The following is a 19,067-nucleotide window of genomic DNA, read 5'->3' as shown; positions in this document are numbered from 1 at the left end:
TTCCAGCACACACCTGACACCCCAACATTTCCATGTAAAAGCATCTCCCATCTCAGGCACACCAGGCTTCCCCCCGGCAGGCACGTGTCAGTTCCCTCTCTGCTTCCACACACGTCTCTCCCAGACACTGTTACACGCAGTAATCATCTTTCTTACATACAGCACAGGTCATTTCTTTATTTCAGGAAATATTATCACAGCACTTTCAGAGTTAAAGTCAGCCCTTTATTTCAGTCCCTGGCTGCTTTTCCTCTCACGTTCTTCAGCTCTCCATGGGGAGACAGCATTTCCCTGCTCCATAGATCCAACAGACACCAATAGTTTCATGATCTTCTGGGCAAGAAAACCATTTACACTGGCCACCAATACCATTGCACTTGTCTTTTGAGTCTAGGACCAGGACCTGGGCTGTGGAGAGCAAAATCTTCCAGTTACTCAGTCAGGAGCAATATTCCCTGTGAATGCAGGGTCGCGATATGTGCACCGCAGAGCCGGCAGGAGAGGCTCCTTCTGCAGGCGCCTCCCTCAGAAACCCTACGGAGCCCCCGCTCCTTCTGCTCTGCTGCCACTGCTGTGTTGGTTCCTGAAGGGCAGGACAGCCTCTGCTCTAAAGAGGGCAGGTACCAAAGTGTCTGCCCAGAATGCTGACTCAAGGCTCCCCTGCCTGCGCCCCAGCGTCCAGCCCCTGCTCCAGATGTTCAAGGGGACTCTGTGCAGCCTCATGCAGCCTGATGAGAACCACCCCACACTGCACACCCTGGTGTGCCCTGGGCACAAAAGGGCAGGAGAGATTGGGCCATGGGAACTGGGCAGAAAGAGCAGACAGGGGTCAAGGGCCTCCCGTCCTTCCATGTTTTGTGCAGCATCCAGGCCTCAGGAGGGGCTGGCATGTGGGCCTGTCACCGTGGGCTGTCAGACAGAGGCCACAAAAAGTAAAAGAGCAGGAATCACAGAGGGGGAAAACACCTGGCGTGTCTCTCCTGCTCTGTGAGGCCCCTCCTACGCTCTCCCTTGTTTGTCCTCAATCAGACTCTGTAGGACTCTGGGGTTTGTCCTCCTTTTCAGGAGAAGACAGGGTTGAGTCTGAGGACAGCTCGGTGACTTGTCCAAGTGCACACTACGAGTCACCATCGGAGCTAAGAAAGACACACTGGTGTTTTGGCTCCTGGGTCCAGCTCTCTCCTTTATCCTGGGCTCTATCCCAGGCAGGGATGTCGGATAGCAAATGAGCCCTGTGGACTGCACCTCCTGTTGGTATTTATTTCTGTGGTCTGTTCCTAGGCTGGGAAGCCTGGCCTGGCCCAGTGGTGTTGTCTCTTCCTACTCACTGCTCCGCATGCCAGGGAAATGACCCATTCTTACCCTGAGAGATACTGAGGGCCGTGTTTCAGGCCATTAAGAGAAAGCTAAGAATCTCCTCTGAGACATTCATTCTTTGATTGACGCTCGACTTGACCCTCAGATTTATTACTTATTTCCAGACACTGACCCACTCCCCCTACCAGCTGGTCCCCATTCCCTGGGCATGAGATCCCTGTGCCCCCACACCAGCCTGGCTTCAGAGCTCACCTGTGGCAAAGTGAGGAAAGAGGATGAAGCAGGTCAGGAGCACGAAGCAGAGGCCCTGCATAGTGAATGCCGGCTGGACCCTGGGTTGCAGGAGAAGATGGGGGAGCTGCTCTGAGACTGGGACCCAGCGAGGCTGCTGCGGGCAGGAGGAACCTCTATTCTCAGGGTTCCTGGGCGCTTGCACAACAGCACTTGTTTTGAAACCTTGCCTGCTCTGATCCTGATTACAGGCAACTATTTATTTCTGTGCATGGGACGCTGTCCGTTACCTGACCCCCTTCCCTCAAGCACACTGTTCAGGTGGGAATGGCCTCACTTCCCACTCTGAGGTGGGATGCTTGACCCACACACCTGCCCTCAGAGTGTGTTCCAGAAAGGACCCCTAACTGAGGCCTCAGCAACCAGAGAGGACATTCCTTTCACCAAAATGATGATCAGGATTGGGTTGTGGTGGAAACCTCCATGACTGTGAAGTCCAGCATGTTTGTGCAATCATTGGAGAAAGAAAAGCTCTTTTTCTCTGCGAAGGTACAAAAACAGCATCGCCCCAGGATTGTAGCAGCCGTCTCAGTTTTGAAAAGCGGAGGATCTGAGCATAAATCAGACACTCGTGAACGTAGCCTGGGTTATTGTGGACACTGTGTGCACAATGGGTCCAAGGACACCGAATCCTGATCTTCCTCTGGATGGTTCTAACCGTGCCCCTTGTTTATTTTCTCCAGCTTCAGCTGAGTTTTGTGTTATCTGTAATTGCAAGCGTGTGGGCTGGCAATGAGTTTTGAGGCTGTGAGGCAGAGGAAGCCCAGCCATGATGGGGGGCTGGGCAGGGTTGGTGCCCACCCCTGGGAACAGAGTTGTGCTTTTCTACTAGTCAGGTAAAGCAATGCTTTCACATTTGATATGGCTGGAATGTTCTAGATTCCTGTTATCACGGCACCCCTGGAGATGTTTGGGGGAGGTATTCGCAGCCATATCTTTGCTGTGCTGTCTTCTTGCACGTTCACGTGGGCCTCCTCTGCTGTTCAGACCTGCAGCAGAAGCAGCTCAGGCACGCACAGTGGTCACGAGAAGGATGCGCGCACTCTTGCTCTTCCACGATTTGCTCTGATAACAGCGAGTCCTGACAGAGCAGACGCTTCTGCAGCAGGAGGTTAAGTCCCTTCGTCCTGGGTCTGGAGCTGGATTCCTTTCCTGAGGCTGCTGTTACAAATGACCGCATACTTGGGGCTTCAAACAACAGAAATTGATTCTCTCAGAGCTGAGGAGGCCAGAACTCTGAGATCAGTGTCCCTGGGCCTGTAGTTTCTACCTCTGTGGACCCCTTGCCTCCTGCTCTTCTATGGGTTCTGATTTCCCTATACGTCTCTCTTATAACATGTGCTGGCATTTAGGGTATACTTGAAAAGCCCGGGATAACCATCCCAACTCAAAACCCTTAAGTGCATCTGCAAAGACCCTTTTACCAAATAGGTCCGTTCAAAGATTCTAGACGTGACAGCTGATGCCTGGATGTATTCAGCCTACCACAGGGGATTTCAGAAATCCCCATTTTCTTCACAAAGGACCCACGAAAGCAAGGTTCAAGCTTCATGATCACAGTGGTGCATCTGCCCTCTCTGGTGGCAGCAAGTTATCACCCATCAGACCAGCAGCTGCTTCCATGGATGCCTCTGGAGCTGCCTTCCTGCTCCAAGCTGGGAAGGTGGGAGCCATGGAGAATCCACACCCACAGTAGGGACATGATGGCCTCTTGTTTGCTGCCCCAGGGGAAGGGTCAGGAAGCAGAGTGTCAGCTTAGATTTTGAAGCTCAAATAGAGAGACTCCCCCCTGGGACTGAGCGATCTGGTTCTCACTGGCCTCCCCATTTGGGAGAAGACATTTCCCAACCCCGCTGTGAGCAGTGCTGGCAGAGTGGACCATACTCAGTGTTTATCCTGTTATTTCATCTGAAAGTCGGTTTTCCCACTGTCAACTAGCCACCAGAGTTCCGCATTCCTCACTGACCTGTTGCTTCCCAGGAGCTGGAGAAAGGTGGGCTGTCCATGACTTTCATCATCAACAAGTCCTCAGTAATGTCAGGAACTCTGCTTCTCCTGGTGCTTTACCGGGGTGAATGAATGTCTGTTTTGGGGTGGGTGATTCTTGTAGCACCAGTTTAAAGTGAACTGACAACAGATCTCTGGTCCAGGCTCACAGGGGAGGATTCTACTGTAAAGGGCAGAACAAGGTCACTGAAGGCAAGGACTATGTTTTATGTTCTTTACAATCTTGGCCCAAACTTGGGTGTTTTATATGACTAGGCCGTGCTCCAGGTTGCTGTGGAAGTGTATTCGTCCAGGAAGGAGTTTTTTTTTTCAAAAGTTGGCTTTATAACTGTGACATATTCATCACTCAGCATGTGAGCCCCTGTTTTTCTCTTCCCACAGCCCAGAGTATTTGCGGCGGCACCGAGCTGCCTCCGGGGAAGCTGACTCACCTTGGCCAGGGCAGGGCTGGCCTCCTGCCCATCTTGAGCCTGGGCCAGGAGCTCTCTTAAATTTGCGTGCACTTTGCAAGCCTCCAAACCTGAGTCCTCATTGAGCTCTCCATACCCATCTCACTTCGCTGCTCCTTGCTGTCAGCTGCCAAGTTCCATCGAATGGCGAGCCAGAGTGGACGTGCTTCTGACCGCCCCCGTTCCAGGCCACTGCGTTTCTCATGTTCATCTAATCTACAAGCTTGGCCTCGTCCCGGAGAGCCAGAGAGGCAAGGTTTTCTCCACCAGAGGAGAAGCACTGCCTTCCAGAGGGCCCCAGCCTCCTCTCCTGTTCCAGGAGACATTTTTCCCCCAGGGGAGACCACAGGTGAGGCTTCTCAACTCTCTCTTGTTTCAATAACAAACAAGCCACATTGCAACACACCCCGAGGAGATTAGAACAGGTTAGAGCTGGCAAGACCTCCTGGCTGCAGAACCACGGTCTGAACAAGCCCACAGACTTTGGCCTGCAGACAAAGCTTTTTTAACTTGACTGGTGGGAATCCATCAACTTCCTCTGTTGTCTGAAATATGTCTTTGCCATGGTGCCTGATCTAGAAGGAGCAGTGAGCTGGGAGCCCTCTCTCTGATCCTGCAATGTTTCTGCTGAATTTCCCATTTCTGCTATGATGTGGCATTACATTCTATCCCATTTCCCCAGGTGTGGCACAGCTGGGGGAGATGAGGGTTCAGACATCCCCGGGACTCGAGTTTTCACACGTCAGGAGGATGTGAGATTCTAAGGACAATGCAGTAGATTAGATTATTGCTTGCTTCTGTATATCGTGTGTTGATAGAAAATTTGAAGTGCGGTAAGGCCAACAGATGAGGAAGTGACTGCCATTGAAAAGATGCTTTGTCATTTACAGTTGTCAGGAGGAGGGAGCATGCCGTGCCACCCGCAGGGGGCCACACAGGCAGGCACCTGGATCTATCGGGAGGCAGAGTGGAGGGGACTGGACAAGAGCCTTTACTGTGATTTCCATGGGAAGAAATTGGTGACACAGAGGAAACAGGCTTAGGATTGGCTGGTCTGAATAATTTCAGCAGGCTCAGGGGTATGTCTGGTATATGGCCCTGGGGTAATAAGGGCAGGGGGTAGTAGTCATGAGTGCGAAAGTCTGATAAAGAAGGTGGTTGGGGGGCCGGCCCAGTGGTGCAGCAGCAATTAAGTTCACACATTCCACTTCGACGGGCTGGGGTTCGCCAGTTTGGATCCTGGGTGTGGACCCACACACCACTTGTCAAGTCACACTGTGGCAGGTGTCCCACATATAAAGTAGAGGAAGATGGGCATGGATGTTAGCTCAGGGCCAGTCTTCCTCAGCAAAAAGAGGAGGATTGGTGGCAGATGTTAGCTCAGGGCTAATCTTCCTCAAAAAAAAAAAAAAGGTGGTTGGGTTGTGGATGGGTTGGTTTGCATTTGCAAAGCTCATGGGCGAGTTGTTTACTACCTCTAGGAATTAATAGCCCTAGGAGGGAGGGAAATCCCTCCAGGGCCAGCAAGACCCCAGAGTGGAAGCATCTAAACGCAGAGAATAAAAGACACAGTTAACACACTGCTCTAGCACGCCTTCCCTCACTTTTGCTTCGTGGTCCCTCCCAGGAGGTGAAGTTACTCCCCTGATCCACTGACTCAGGGCCTGATCATATGCTGATGGGAAGAAGTGGCAGAGTCTTGTGTCTCAGCTCAGCCCTTCAGCCTCAGCTTTGATGGGGGCACACTGGAGGCAGCTGTGCCCAGGCAGCGTGCATGTCGGAATGAGCAGCACATGAGCAGACCTGAACCAAGCCCACAGCGCGAGCAGAGGCCACGTACCTCTGGGTGAGAAATGAATGTTTTTGGTTTTAAGACACTGAGATTTGGGGATTTTTTTGATGCAGCAAAAGGTGATCAGTACAGATACCTGGAATTTTTGATGAATCTCCAATTGCTGATTGGGTTTCCATTCTTCAAGAGGCCTTCAGATCTCTACTGAGGACATCATACCTGAACTCATCTTTGTCTGCCACCTGAAGACCGCTCTTCCTCCTACTTGCTCAGTTTCACCTGTCGCCCCACCAGACTGCAGGATAAAATCCTGTAAGTCTCTCTCTCTGACCTCCCACACAGTCAATGCCAAGTTCACTGGTTTTTTCTCCTAAATATTTCTCTAATCTTTCTCTTCCTCTCCTTCCTTACTGCCCTGTCTTAATTCAGGTTCCTGTTCTCTCTCCGGAGAGCAATAAAACAGGCTCCCAGCAGCTCTCCCCACCTTCAGGATTTCCTCACACCTCACATCTGTTCTCTACCAAGCTGTCAAAGGGATCCCAGAGGTATTAATTTCCCAGAGCTATCATAACAAAATTTAAAAAAGTAGATGACTTAAAAGGACAGAAATTTGTCTCTCAGTCCTGGAGCCTGGAAGTCTGAAACCAAGGTGTCGGGAAGGCCACGCTCTCTCTGACGGCTTCGGGGAGAATCCTTCCCCGCCTTGTCTTAGCATCTGGTTTGCCAGCAGTCCTGGGCGTTCCTTGCTTGTAACTTCATGACTACAGTCACATGGTCATCTTCTCCCTGGGTGTCTTCCCATCATCTTCGCTCTGGAAGTGTCCGCGTCTGCATCCAAATTTCCCCTTCATATAAGGACTTTATATGGCTTTTTTGTAAATCCTTAATCATACTGGATTAGGACCCACTCTCATGACCTCATTTTAAATATCTGTAGATGCCGGATTGAGAAGCACAGAAAATCAGAAAAAAAAAGAAACTGCACAAACATTTTAAGAAAACAAGATTATTATAAAATTAGCCCTAAATATATTTAAGAAATGCAAGAGGTTAACAACTAAGTTACAATGATAGTCCCCATCTTATGGTTTTGTTGGGACAATTATATGAAATAATAATGCAGGTGAAGTGGTTGGCAAAGGGCTGAGGGAGCTGGAGCTAAAGTGTCTCTATAACTTGAAACCTCGACTGACTTTCGTCTTCTGATTCCGAAGCTGGACGCTCAGATTAATGGGGTGGGGTTTGGGTTGACAGTCCCCCTCATTAAACCCACCCCAACGAATGGAGCAACCGGAGTAAATCGTGGCATAGCCATAGGATTAAATATTATGGAATCAAAAAAATTCTATCTATGAAGTCATAATAGTTATGGCATTATTTTGAATATACATGACACATGGAATAAAAAAACAGGATAAAACGTATCTACTAAGGAAAAATATGTGTAAAGAGAAGGAAATAGACTCAAACGTTAATGTTGGCTTTCTCTTGGGTGATGTGATTCCTGGCGTTTTATTGTTTCTTTACTTTAGATTTTTTTAGCTATCAGATAATATTTCTAGAGTCAGAAAATATTTTTCATAAATAAGATAAAATGGAAAAAATATCCCATTCACAATCAGGAAAAAGTGAAAACAAAGCTTACATAAAATTGCTGTAATGAATCTTATCAGTGACTATGCAAGACCTCTACAGCACAGACAGAAAATGCTAGCGAAAGACAGAGCAGTGCTTGACAAATGGAAAGGCACGTCGTGTTTCTGCGCGGGGAGACTGAATAGTTGCAGGCGACCTTTCTTCGAAAACTGGTGTATGGGTTAATCAAAAAAAGAAAATTGGGGCTTATAAAGAAGACTCTGAAAGTACATAAAAAAAACAAGCAGATGAGAATTGCTGTCTAGGTGTTGAAAAAAGAGAACATGAAGGAGAGACTTGCCCTCTCTGGTTCAAGGTCCAGTGGGGGCACTGAGCCCGGAGAAAATTCTGAGAGATGGACCCCGTGTTGTCCCAGGATCTCTGGACCCCGAGAGGGACAACACAGGCTCTGTCACAGTGCCATGCACCGCCTGGCAACTGGGAAACCAAAGCCTCTAAGGAAAATGTTAAATTTTATATTTTTATTTTGATTATAATCTACACATTAATGTAACCTTACTTCAGTTCACGTAGATTTATTCGTATATTTGACAAGTGTTCATGAAGAGCTGCCAAATGCTGAGCACTGTGTAGTGGGCAATTCGCGGTTTATATATATACTAGTATCTGTCCACTCCGAAACAGGACATGGGGATGTGATTTCAGTTACTGAATGCGCATTCAGTTTACAATCCTTGGATGCTAAGAAATCCCACAAAATGATTTCATCGTGTTGGTTCGTGTGACTGCTGCCGTCAGATTGGCATGTCTTAATGCCAGAATGACAGAAAGCAGACAACCCACTGAAACCAATGCACTCACAGCAGATCTTGTACCTGGTGGTGAGTGTGCTGAATACGGATTCATCAAGTTACCCATTTGCTGAAGAGAGGAATTTTCCAAAACTTTTAGCTGCACCATGTCTTCACCATATTAATTTTGCTGCTACGATTCTCCCCAGATGTCTGTTTCATATTTCACTGAGGCACTTCTCAAATGCCTGATTTTATATGTCAGCATGTGAGGTTGCCCTCCCTTAAGCGAAGTTAGCAACCTCTATTTTTGCAGGTTATGGCTGTCTCTGCCCCGCTTCTATTCCCACATTTGTTCCTGCCCTAGTGTCTGCCCTAACACCCGACCCCATCCTAGTGTCTGACCTGTCACTCGTTTCCCCTTTAGTCCTGGTGCCTGATCTTTCCCCATCCCCCGGGGGCCCGATCTTGTCCTCCTTTGCCTCTGGTGGTGAAAGGGCTCTGTTGAATTGTTTGAGACACAAAGTAAAGTTGCAGGACAATAGATCACTGGGACAAATGTCTTCAGAGAGTTGGTTTTGGGAAATTAGATAGTGGAGAATTGGTGCATCAGAGATTAGGGTTTGAGCTATTGATAAAATCCTAGAACCAGGAAGACGCTGTCGGCAGGTGGAGCCCATCTTACCCCTATTTGCCACTAGATGGCGACCCTGAGAAGGTAAAGTTCTGATCCACTTTCCCTGGGACCAGGCAGAACTCGCTTTTCTTTAAACTGACCTTTTCTCCGGCTGGTGCCTGAACCCGCTGTCTTATGTGTTAAATACTGAAGTGCAGATGTTCACTCAAAGTTACAGAGTGAGTTAATAGCGAACTTGAGTCTTAGGAATTTACCCTTTAAAAATGTCAGGTAAATTTTTGCTTTGCATTTCCCTAATAAATAGTGATGTTGAATAGAACCAAAATATAATGATGCACACCTGAAATTCACACAATGTTATAAATCAATGTGACCTCAATAAAATAATAAAATTTTTTTTAAAAAGTCTTGTGAAAACGAATTACAAAGAAGGTGGTTGTCTGCCAATACTCACAGAGGAGGGTTTATGTGGTAGGTGGTACAGTGGGAGAGCAGTCCAGAAACAGCCATAGGGTCCAGCTTCACACCCTCCTTGCATGGTGTTTAGCTTCTGCTTCTTCTCTTGGTCAAGTGGTAACCGGCCCATTCACTGGCAAGTATAGAGAAAAGGAAGGATTTTAAGAGATTCATATCAAAACACACAGGAAAGACAATTTTTAGAATTCAAAGATTTTAAGAGCTTAACTTTAAAAGTTGTCATTCAGAATGACAGCAAGGGAGGACAATGCTGCTGTGTGTAGACACGCATCCTCCTCATTAGAAATGTGACCGCCCCAGACCTGGCTCTTGGGAGCTCCAGGAGAATTCATTGCCCAGAACTGTTCCTAAGTGACAGGACTTTTAAGGATGTTTATGACCCTGTTTAGACTCAGGCTCCAGAGCTGTGAGAAATGAATTTCTGTTGTTTATAAGCCACTCTGTCGACGGTACTTTGTGACAGCAGCTGAACCGACTAAGATGGGATGGCTGTGGGAACAGCCGGAGCTCTCTGCAAAGGCCCTGGCAGAAGTCCTATTTTTGTCGCTTGTCAGAAAAAGACCAGTCAGGTCAGACATGACCTACTCAGTGAACAAACGATTGCAAGAATTATTCCCACATGCTTCTTCAGTGAGGCGGGTTTTCAGAAAACAGCAAAACAAAACTAAACTACACGTGACAAAAATAGAAACCAAATTATGTAGGAGTCTTGACTTCCTTCCTCTATGGCATCTGCTCTCACGGATGGAGTGAGCCCCTGGGAGAGAGGAAGGGGACTTCAGGGACACCTCCCTGCCCATCTGTCTGATGTCATTTATAACAACTGAACACTCAGGGGACCCTTGGCTGGCTGGGGAGGGTGACCCATGTGGGCATACTTTCCTGGGGCCCGCACAGGAGGACGCACTTTCCCGCCCTAGGAGGTGTGGGGAGCCCACCTGGCCATGGCTGTGCTCCCAGGAGGAGGGAGTTCACCGGCTGACACAGACCCAAGGCAGCCATGGGAGAACCAGAGGCAGGCTGACAGTGAGGGGGGTAGCTTCCCAGCCCCCAGTGGATCTCTGGTTCCATCTGCAGCTGGGCGAACTTGGGACAGAGGCTCTTGAGGAGAGCCTGTCTCCTGTCCCATCACGGCATCTCCTCCTCCTCTTCCAGGTCCTATAGACAGTGACCTCTAGCATGATCCCCAAGCCAGTGTGGAGTCTATTTGCTCTCCAATAAGGGAACACATGCCAATGAACCATGTTCCTGCGTGGTTCGGAGGCCGAAGGTCAGGAGGTTTAATGTATCGGGAATGTGGTGTGTGCTTACAGGGACACTGCTAATAAACGAGTGAGGTCTGCACTCAGGGTTGGGGGCCACCAGGCCATTCGTCTGCACGCAGTTGATGAAAACAAGCCACACAGTTCATAGGTCACTGAAGAGTCTGCATTTAAGTGGGTGAGGCACCGTCACCCTGGGCTCGCTCTGCTTTGCTAGTCATCCATCAGTTTCAGCTGGTTAGAAGCCGTTGGATTGAAACGCAGCCTTCAGGTTTGATATGTTCCAGGCAATGGATGCTCTAAATGAAAACTTTCTCTTTTAAGTCCTTCAAGCTTTCCAGAACTTGGCAGCCTTTCCTTAGAGAGGTCATCTGAGCACAGCATCTTCTAAGGTTCCAAGAAATCCCCTCTCTGAATCTTATAGGACTCCCTCCCTTTCTTCCATTAGGAGGGGAGTTCTGTTGCTCTTCAACCTAAAGAAAGGAAGGAGGACGTCAAGCTGCCCTATAACGACTCGGGGGACTCACCATCATGCAATCACTGAGGAGGATAATGGTGGAGCTGATGAAGACACAGAGGGAACTATGTGCACTGAATAGTACGTGGGAGTCAAAATGGCACGTACCCCATAAGTGCAATTCTGAAAAAAATGTGCACGTGTGGACCAGGATTGGAGAAGCATAGAGGGAAAAACAGGTCGACAGCAGATTTCATGGGAAGAGTGGTATTTTGGACAATTTTTGTTTCATTATTGTTTTGTATTTTAGTTGATTATGATAAGAAAACATTTTTCTACTTATGTTTGTGGATTCTCAGGGTTTGGTGGGGTAACAACCTTGATCAAAACAGTAATGGTACAAAAACTTTGTAATCAGCTCTCTCAGACCTGTCCTGAGTGGAACAATCGTTTACCCAACTGAACGCTGACTTAATTTCCTTTAAGACCCTGTTGTCTACCAAGGTTTGGGACTTATAATAATAAAGATTTTAGGTGGCTTTTTTCCCAAATTATGTTCAGTCTGTTATCTAAGAGAGGAAATAAAAGCAGGGGAGTAAGATATTTCTCCTAAGCCTTCATAATACTATGATTTAAAAATTATTATTTTTCAATATTTTTGGACACTTCATACATTTTCAGAAGAAAGCAATCATGAAAAAGCATATGTATTTTGGGAGTTTATTAGAAACATCCATTTCCATGGTAGTTATTTTAAACGTTGGACAGAATCAGCTCCATCTGCTAAATCAGAGGTTGGAAAACTATGACCCTCAGGACAAATTTGGCTTGCTATCTGTTTTTATAAATAAAGTTTTATTGAACATAGCCACTTCATTTGCTTATGTATTGTCTGTGGCTCTTTTCTCTTTACAGTGACAGAGATGAGTAGTTGTGATAGATGTGATATATCCAGCAAAATTGAAAATATTTATTGTCTGGCCCTTGAGAAAACTGTTTGTCAACCCACATGTTAAACCATTGACATTGTCATCTAATCCCACATGGTGACCACCGGTGAGTCAACTGCTCCTGGTCATTCAGTAGAAATGTAATCAGGGTCCATTTATATAGGAAGACTGGGACTTAAGTGTTGTTGAAACATTCCTTGAAAGAGCTGACATGGGGGCCCAGCCCCGTGGCTGAGTGGTTAAGTTTGCATGCTCCCCTTTGGGGGCTCAGGGTTTTGCCAGTTCAGATCCTGGGCGTGGACATGGCACCGCTCATCAGGCCATGCTGAAGTGGTGTCCCACATGCCACAACTAGAAGGACCCGTAACTAAGATATACAACTATGTTCTGGGGGATTTGGGAAGAAAAAAGCAAAAAAATAAAAAATAGATTTAAAAAATCAATCAATCAATCAAATAAAAAATTTGTTTTTAAAAAAAGAGCTGAAATGGGAAGGCATACCCACTGACAATCCAATTTATCAGAGTTGTAATTCCCTGAAATTTCCAGTGCAATAAATTCTTACTAAAACAAAGCATTTTTTCCCTCAATCGTATTCCACTATACCTCCACTCTCATCCTTTCTTTTCATTTGACTAGCCAAGTGAAAAAACAACAATAACAATTTTGATGACTTTCAAACCAGGTCTTCAAGAGAGAAAAACGGTGCTGGCCAACATGGGGGAGGGGCAGTTGCAATAATAAACGCTTTGCATCTCTTCCTCCTTCCTGCCTTCTTCTTTCTTTCTTTTCTTTCATTTTTTAACTTCTGCTTATGGAAAAATTTCAAATATACACAAACATGTAATGAATCCCAGTATTCTTATTTCCTAGCTTCAATATTTCTCAACATTTTTTCTCTCTCCTCTCTTGTTTTTGTTGGAGTATTTTAAAGCAAATCCAAGATATCATGCCACACACAACACCTGTCAGTACTTCAGGAGGCATCTTTACCTGATGGGGCCATTTCTCTTCCAAAATAACTGCCCCATCGCTGTTACAACTAACAGAATTAGTAATAAGCCTTTGACATTACCCAGTCCATATTCAAATTTATCTGACTCTCTCCAAAGTGTCTTTTTGCCGTTGGTCTGTTCAATGCAGGATGCAGACAAGGCCCACACACATGGTTGCTGGGTCTCTTTTTCTGCTTTTCTATAATAGCACTCCTTCTTTTTCCACATACCACTGTTTGTTGGAGAAAGTAGGTCATTTATCCTGTATAAAGTTTCTCATTCTGGATTTGACTGGTTGCTTCCTGTGCTGTTGTTTGACTGGTTTCTCCAACTTCCGTATTTCCTGTAAATTGGTGGTTAGGTCTAGAGACTGGATTAGTTTCAGGTTTGACTGCTTTGGGCCAGAATTTTTCATCATTGGTGCTGTGCACTTCCTGTTACATCACAACAGGAGGTCCACTGACTTCTGGTTGTCTTGCTTTCCGTGAGGATGAGATTGATAACTGGGTTCAGTTGGTATCAGCCTCAACCCTCTAGTATCAAATTCCCCACCAAGCTTTTCACTGATTGGCTTTAAAACAAACCATTGATGATTGTTTTAGACCTATGACTTCATTCAGGATTGCAAAATAGTGACTTCCTAAATCTACCATGCCTTCTTCATTTATTAGCTGGAAATTTTCTGCAAGGAAGATATTTCCTTCATATAACCATTAGTTATCCTCAAATACAGTTTATACCAGGAAGACAGAATAAATGGCTGATCTTTTTTTCTATTTACCAATTTCCGTAGTAATCAGTTGGTGCCTTAACAAACTCCAATTATAAACGATATTGTTTGTGAAAATGAATTTGTGGATTTTTATTTATTTAGTGTGTTTCAGTTATATGTAGTCATTATTCTTTGCCATGATGACAAATGTTCCATCCTTACCCGGGGGTCCTCTTTAGTTTTGAGCCAGTGTTCTCTGGACGTGGTCCACCCGTCTTTGATAGCTTCCCTACTTCTTAGCACAACAAGACCTCCCAGGCTCTTCTTGTGCATCTCATGCTCCACCGAGTCCACTGGTTCCCTAAGTAATCCTTGTTCTCTCTAGTTGAAGGAGCAGAGACCATAGCCTGTGTGTCAGCGGTCCCCATTGTGACTGGGTTGTCACTGCATTTTCAGAAGTGGGGGCTAAGAGATATGAACTTTTTGTTAAGAGAGAAAAAAAAGCTGTGATTTTATAATAATAGTCCCAATTCAAATGTAAGACTACGGTATTTTGGTATAACCTTTTAATTTTGCTTGAAACTCCTCTTATGCTGAAAATCTTGGTTCTTATGAGTTTTTTTGTTTCTTTCCCCTCTCCTTTTTTATTTCTAAAAGTTTCAGCCCTGCATGTCCACACAAGTGTAGTACAGAGAGAACCTGTACGTCCTCCCTCTAGATCCACCAATTGCAATGGTTTTGCTTTGAGCCCTTTGAGAGGAAGTTGCAGGCATCGTGACATTTTGGTCCTAATAGTTCAGCACGTATCACCTAAGAACAGGAGTGCCACAAAACTACAATGCAGTGGTCACCCTCTGAAAGCCCATGATGATACAAGTCTTTGAAAAATTTTTCTGAGAAGAGGCACTGGTCACAGTTCCTTCAAATGGCTTTGACTCCTCCGTTGGACAACAATGATGTCTTGCACCTTCAAAATCTGTAGTCGATACTCTATATGTATTTCACATAAGTAATACATGTATTTTATGAAAATTAAATTCTTAAAAAGTATTTATAACAGGAAGCGACTGTCTTTTACCAGTCTTTGGTTGGTAACTTAAATGGGTTTTAGTTTGTGTCTCTGGCTGATAAGAGGAGAAGAGAGAAGGGGGCCCAGGGCCTGTAGGCTGCAGCCTCTCCCTGGGTGGGCCCCTGTCCTCCCCAGCAACAGTATAATTATCCTCTCCTCTTCACTTTTTTTTTTTCTTAAACAAGATCCTTTAGAATGGCTTGTATCTCAAGGTGGCTAAAACATTTCCTTTAGGGTCTTCCATCTTTCCCTCACCATCTCTTTTTCCTTTTCCTTTCCCTGATAAGCTCCAGGTGGTCCTGAGTGGCCTCTGCTGTGAGCAGTGAGCTGCCTCTCCAGGGTGTCCTGGTCAACCACAGAGGGTCTGGGGTCAACATCCAAGAGCATAATGGTGGTCTCACCTTATTTTCTGAATTCTTTGGTTTCTGACCGTTTGATTTTAAGGACGAGACTCTGAGCATGTTAATAGGTAAAGTACTAAAAGTGCACATGGACCAGGAGTTGTGCAATCTCAGATCATCAGGGAAACCTCCTCAGGTATTTCAGGGGCAGTGGAATGAAATATTCCTCCCCTTCCCCCTTTGTGTTAAACACTGAGCTGCCTGTCTCCAGTGATGGGACTTCTGATACCTCATGGGGTCAGGGGACAAAGAGAGACAGCAGCAGGACATGTGTTGGAGAAGGGATTGCCAGCCGCAGGACCTTCCTGGGGCCCCATGGTGGCCTTCCCTGGAAGGGATGCCCCTCGCTGGTTGGAAGGAACATGAGGAACGTGAACATGAACATGAGGAAGTCCCTTATCCCAGTGCTGCTCGTCCATACAAACAACTTCACGAAGGCTGCCCAGCCCTCACCTGCCTGCGAATCAGCTAATAGCCAGCACCTGATCCCCAGTGAGCCCTTGCAGACTCGGGGACGGTCACCCTTCCACTCTCCCCCCCCATCCTGGTGGTGGAGCTTTGTGATAATTTTACCCAAATACACCAGTCTGCCCCGTCATCAAGGAGGGTCAGGAGAAGTTTCTCCCCTTCTTGCTGAGTCAGGGGTGGCCAGAAGTGGAATCTGAGGGTTCTAGGAGGACCAGACCCACACTTTAGGGTGGGTGGCCTTGGCAGTACTCAGAAGAGGCAACACGAAGCAGCGCAGAACAGTGCACAGGAGCGTCAACAGGTCACCAAGCCTTCCCAGGTGGTAGATCCCAAGGGGGATGGAGTTAGCCAGCCAGGCCATTATGGGCATCTCCTAAATCCCCTCCCACCCAGTACTAGCCTGTCCTGTTCATGATGCCCAGTGTTTTGTCTTCTTTCTTCAAAAAGAATGCTTTTTGTATTCTATTTTATGAGCTGGTCAGTCAGGTGTGGCCACAAGATGAGAGAGAGGAGAAGCTCAAGGAAACAAAGTTTATGACACTCATGGGTCCTAGAGATGGGAGGCACGGCTCACCACTCAGGGCCACATGGGGAAGCACCGGGGTGGTCAGGAGGCAGACGACAGGGGTGAGGGGAAGATTTAGGCCACCCTTCTATTGGGGATTCTAAGGGAAAGGAAAGCAGGGCAGAGGGAATAGCTTAGGACTGGCTAGTGTAAATAATTTTGGAAAGCTTTGGGCTATAGTGGTGGTCTCTACTAGCCTGGTACCTGGCCCTGGGATGGTTAAAACTGAGGAATATTGCCTCCTGGGGTATACAGGCCAGCCAGAGAGTGTAGCTCTGGATGGGTTAGTTTGCATTTCAAAGACATGCTCCTGGCTAGTCCCTTTGCTCTCTCTAAGAATTGGCTAGCTCAGGGAGGGGCAGTCTCTCCCCAGCCAGAAAAGTTTTTTATTTTAAGATATCAAAACATCATAAAATACACAATATAAAATATATACAACATATTTGATTCAGTGGACTTTGAGTACAGCAGATAGTCCTCCATAATGTGGGTGGGCCCGATCCAGTCAGTTGAAGGCCTTAAGAGAACAAAGACTGACCTCCCCCAAGAAAGAGGGAATTCTGCCAGTAGACTGGCCTTTGGACTCAAACTGCACCTCTTTTATTTGTCTCCAGCCTGTTGACTACCCCCTCCAGATTTTGGACTCACAAAGTTTCCACAATGGCGTGAGCCAATTCCTTAAAATAAATCTCTCTCTGCGTATAGAGATGCATCCTGTCGGTTCCATTTCTCTGGAGAACCCTACTAATACAGATGCTTCTACTCTGAACACTAATGTACACAAGCAGCTCTTCCCTGTTCATTTATTCCTATTGGCGAAAAGCCTGGGGTAGATTATTAAAGGAGATCCCTTTGTGGGGACCCTATGACAAAACCTTGAGTGGCTCACACTTGTTAGTGCCCATTAGAATTCCACGGCAGATCTCTTTACTTGATTGAGGGACATGCCTTGTGGGCCCATGAGCTATGGAAGTCAGGATGCCATGTTGCTCTTCATATGAGACCATACGATTTCACTATCAAAAGTTGAAGCCAAGCCCCATGATGCATTTTGTATTGTACATGACCCTTCCCTCCCCCCATGAAGCACCTCTATGGGCCAGGTAGTGCCTGGCAGGGTGATTACACAGCTCCTATGCCTTCCTGTGCTGGTAAAGAGTGTGCCTTAGTAGAGATGAATTGCACCCTCACCCGAGATTTGGATTTCAATGTGCAGCTTTGCTGACACAACTGCACTGATGGTGGAGGTACTCACCAAACCTTTAATGTCGGCATTCAAGTAACAGTGTACCAAAGTACCCACTGTATTGCTCACGAGAGGGAAAAGCAGACTCACTAAGTGTGAACTAGGCTCCATCTACCATAGTGTCCTAAAAGGCAATCATAGTTAAGAGGTGGGAGAGACTTCTTAAAGTGTTAGCCATGCAAAACCAATCAAGTCCAGTGAACATTTTTCCCATTCGGCATAGTCAGTGTGTGTAATAACCCTAAAGGCACATGGTTCAGTAATTTCTCAATGACAGCCACAGTAGGAAAGGCTTGGGCCTGGAACTCTATATCGAGCTTACTCAGATCAATACCTTCCTTTTCATCTAAGCAGATGCTCTTATAGGAACCATGAAATTGGGCCTTGTGACCCTCAGAAGTGAAGTGGCTTGTAGACAACTCAAGTACCTGTTTTAACATTCAAGTCGTCTTGCCTCCAGGCTGGTTCAGGAAATAACTTTTGCATTCCAGTCTTATGAAGGAGGGGCTGAAAAAGTTTGGGGGGAGGGTGGTGAGAAGGCCATAATTGTGCATGATGGGGGAAATAGTGAATTGTTAAATATGGAGGAGGTTATACTCTTTAGTGGGGAGAAGTGGTCCTGTAAGGTGAAGGAGTGAGAAGTTGCAAGATACTCATCCCAGGTAGATGGGGGTTGGGTTGTACTGCCACTCTGAAAACAAAGGGCTTGAATCTGCCCTGGTCAAGCAGGGGTGGGTGGACACAAGTGCTCAGAGGAGCTTTGGGTGGAGGAGAGAAGGCATTGAGGGGACAAGAGAAGGCGAGAAGCATCAGCTGCAGTCTCTTTTGACACTTGGAGCGAGGGAGTACTGCCCCCACAGGAATGTAAGCCTGGGGACCACGTGTCATGGGGCTGGGCTGGGCTGCAGGAATCACGCTCGTCTTTCTGGTTCTGAGCCTGTTGTTTCTGGTGACAGTGCTGTTGACAACATACCAACCTCTTCCTGGGACAGTCAGTTTCCTCTTCATGGTTGGGGATCCATAAAAATATGCTTTTGGACACTTGAAGAGCTCTTGGTGGGGCCGGCCAAATGACCACGACCTAATAAACTGAAGACTGTGAGGTAAACACATAGATGTGGTTTTTTTCTGCCTCAGGGGTTGGGTCATGGGAACTAAAACATTGGCTGTCCCAAGTTTGAAGGCTCATCTAGGAATCTGTCTATGACATAACATCCAGAGAAATGCTCCCAGGGAGGACCTCGATATCTCCAAGAGGGAAGTTGATAGCATGCCTGCGTCTCCCTCTCAAGATAGAATCCTCCTGGACTATTTCTTAGCTCTTCAGGGGAAGGGAGAGTCCTGGATGGTCTGTCATTAAAGCCACATGTTGTGTGTGTGTTACAGAGAATGCCCAAGCAGAGCCTAATGCCCACAACATAAACCAGCTTTTCTTTCTCTGCCTTCCCTTCACAAAAGAGGGATGTCATCTCTAAATCTGTTGCTGGGGGATGGAGGCAAATGTGTTTATAATGGTTGATTTTCACTTGTGCTTATAATTTATTGACGTGCAATATGAAATTGCTGTCACCGGATTAGGAGACAA

General features: G+C 46.6%; 1 long non-coding RNA gene across 3 annotated transcripts; it reads right to left on the bottom strand.

The window, feature by feature from the left end:
- Window positions 1-203: 203 nt before the first annotated feature.
- Window positions 204-9,932, bottom strand: LOC111770886 (uncharacterized). Of its 3 annotated transcripts, none has more exons than XR_011433429.1 (3): window positions 9,566-9,923; window positions 1,570-9,469; window positions 204-408 (listed from the first exon to the last, which is right to left on the bottom strand). It is a non-coding gene; the product is annotated as an uncharacterized lncRNA (long non-coding RNA). The 3 variants fall into 3 exon arrangements; XR_002804331.2 differs by having other exon boundaries at window positions 204-6,787; window positions 9,335-9,469; window positions 9,566-9,912; XR_011433428.1 differs by having other exon boundaries at window positions 204-9,469; window positions 9,566-9,932.
- Window positions 9,933-19,067: the final 9,135 nt, after the last annotated feature.

This window comes from Equus caballus, chromosome 27 (genome assembly GCF_041296265.1).
Source record: "Equus caballus isolate H_3958 breed thoroughbred chromosome 27, TB-T2T, whole genome shotgun sequence".
Lineage (NCBI taxonomy): Eukaryota > Metazoa > Chordata > Mammalia > Perissodactyla > Equidae > Equus > Equus caballus.
This window is presented reverse-complemented; position numbering and strand designations above follow the sequence as displayed.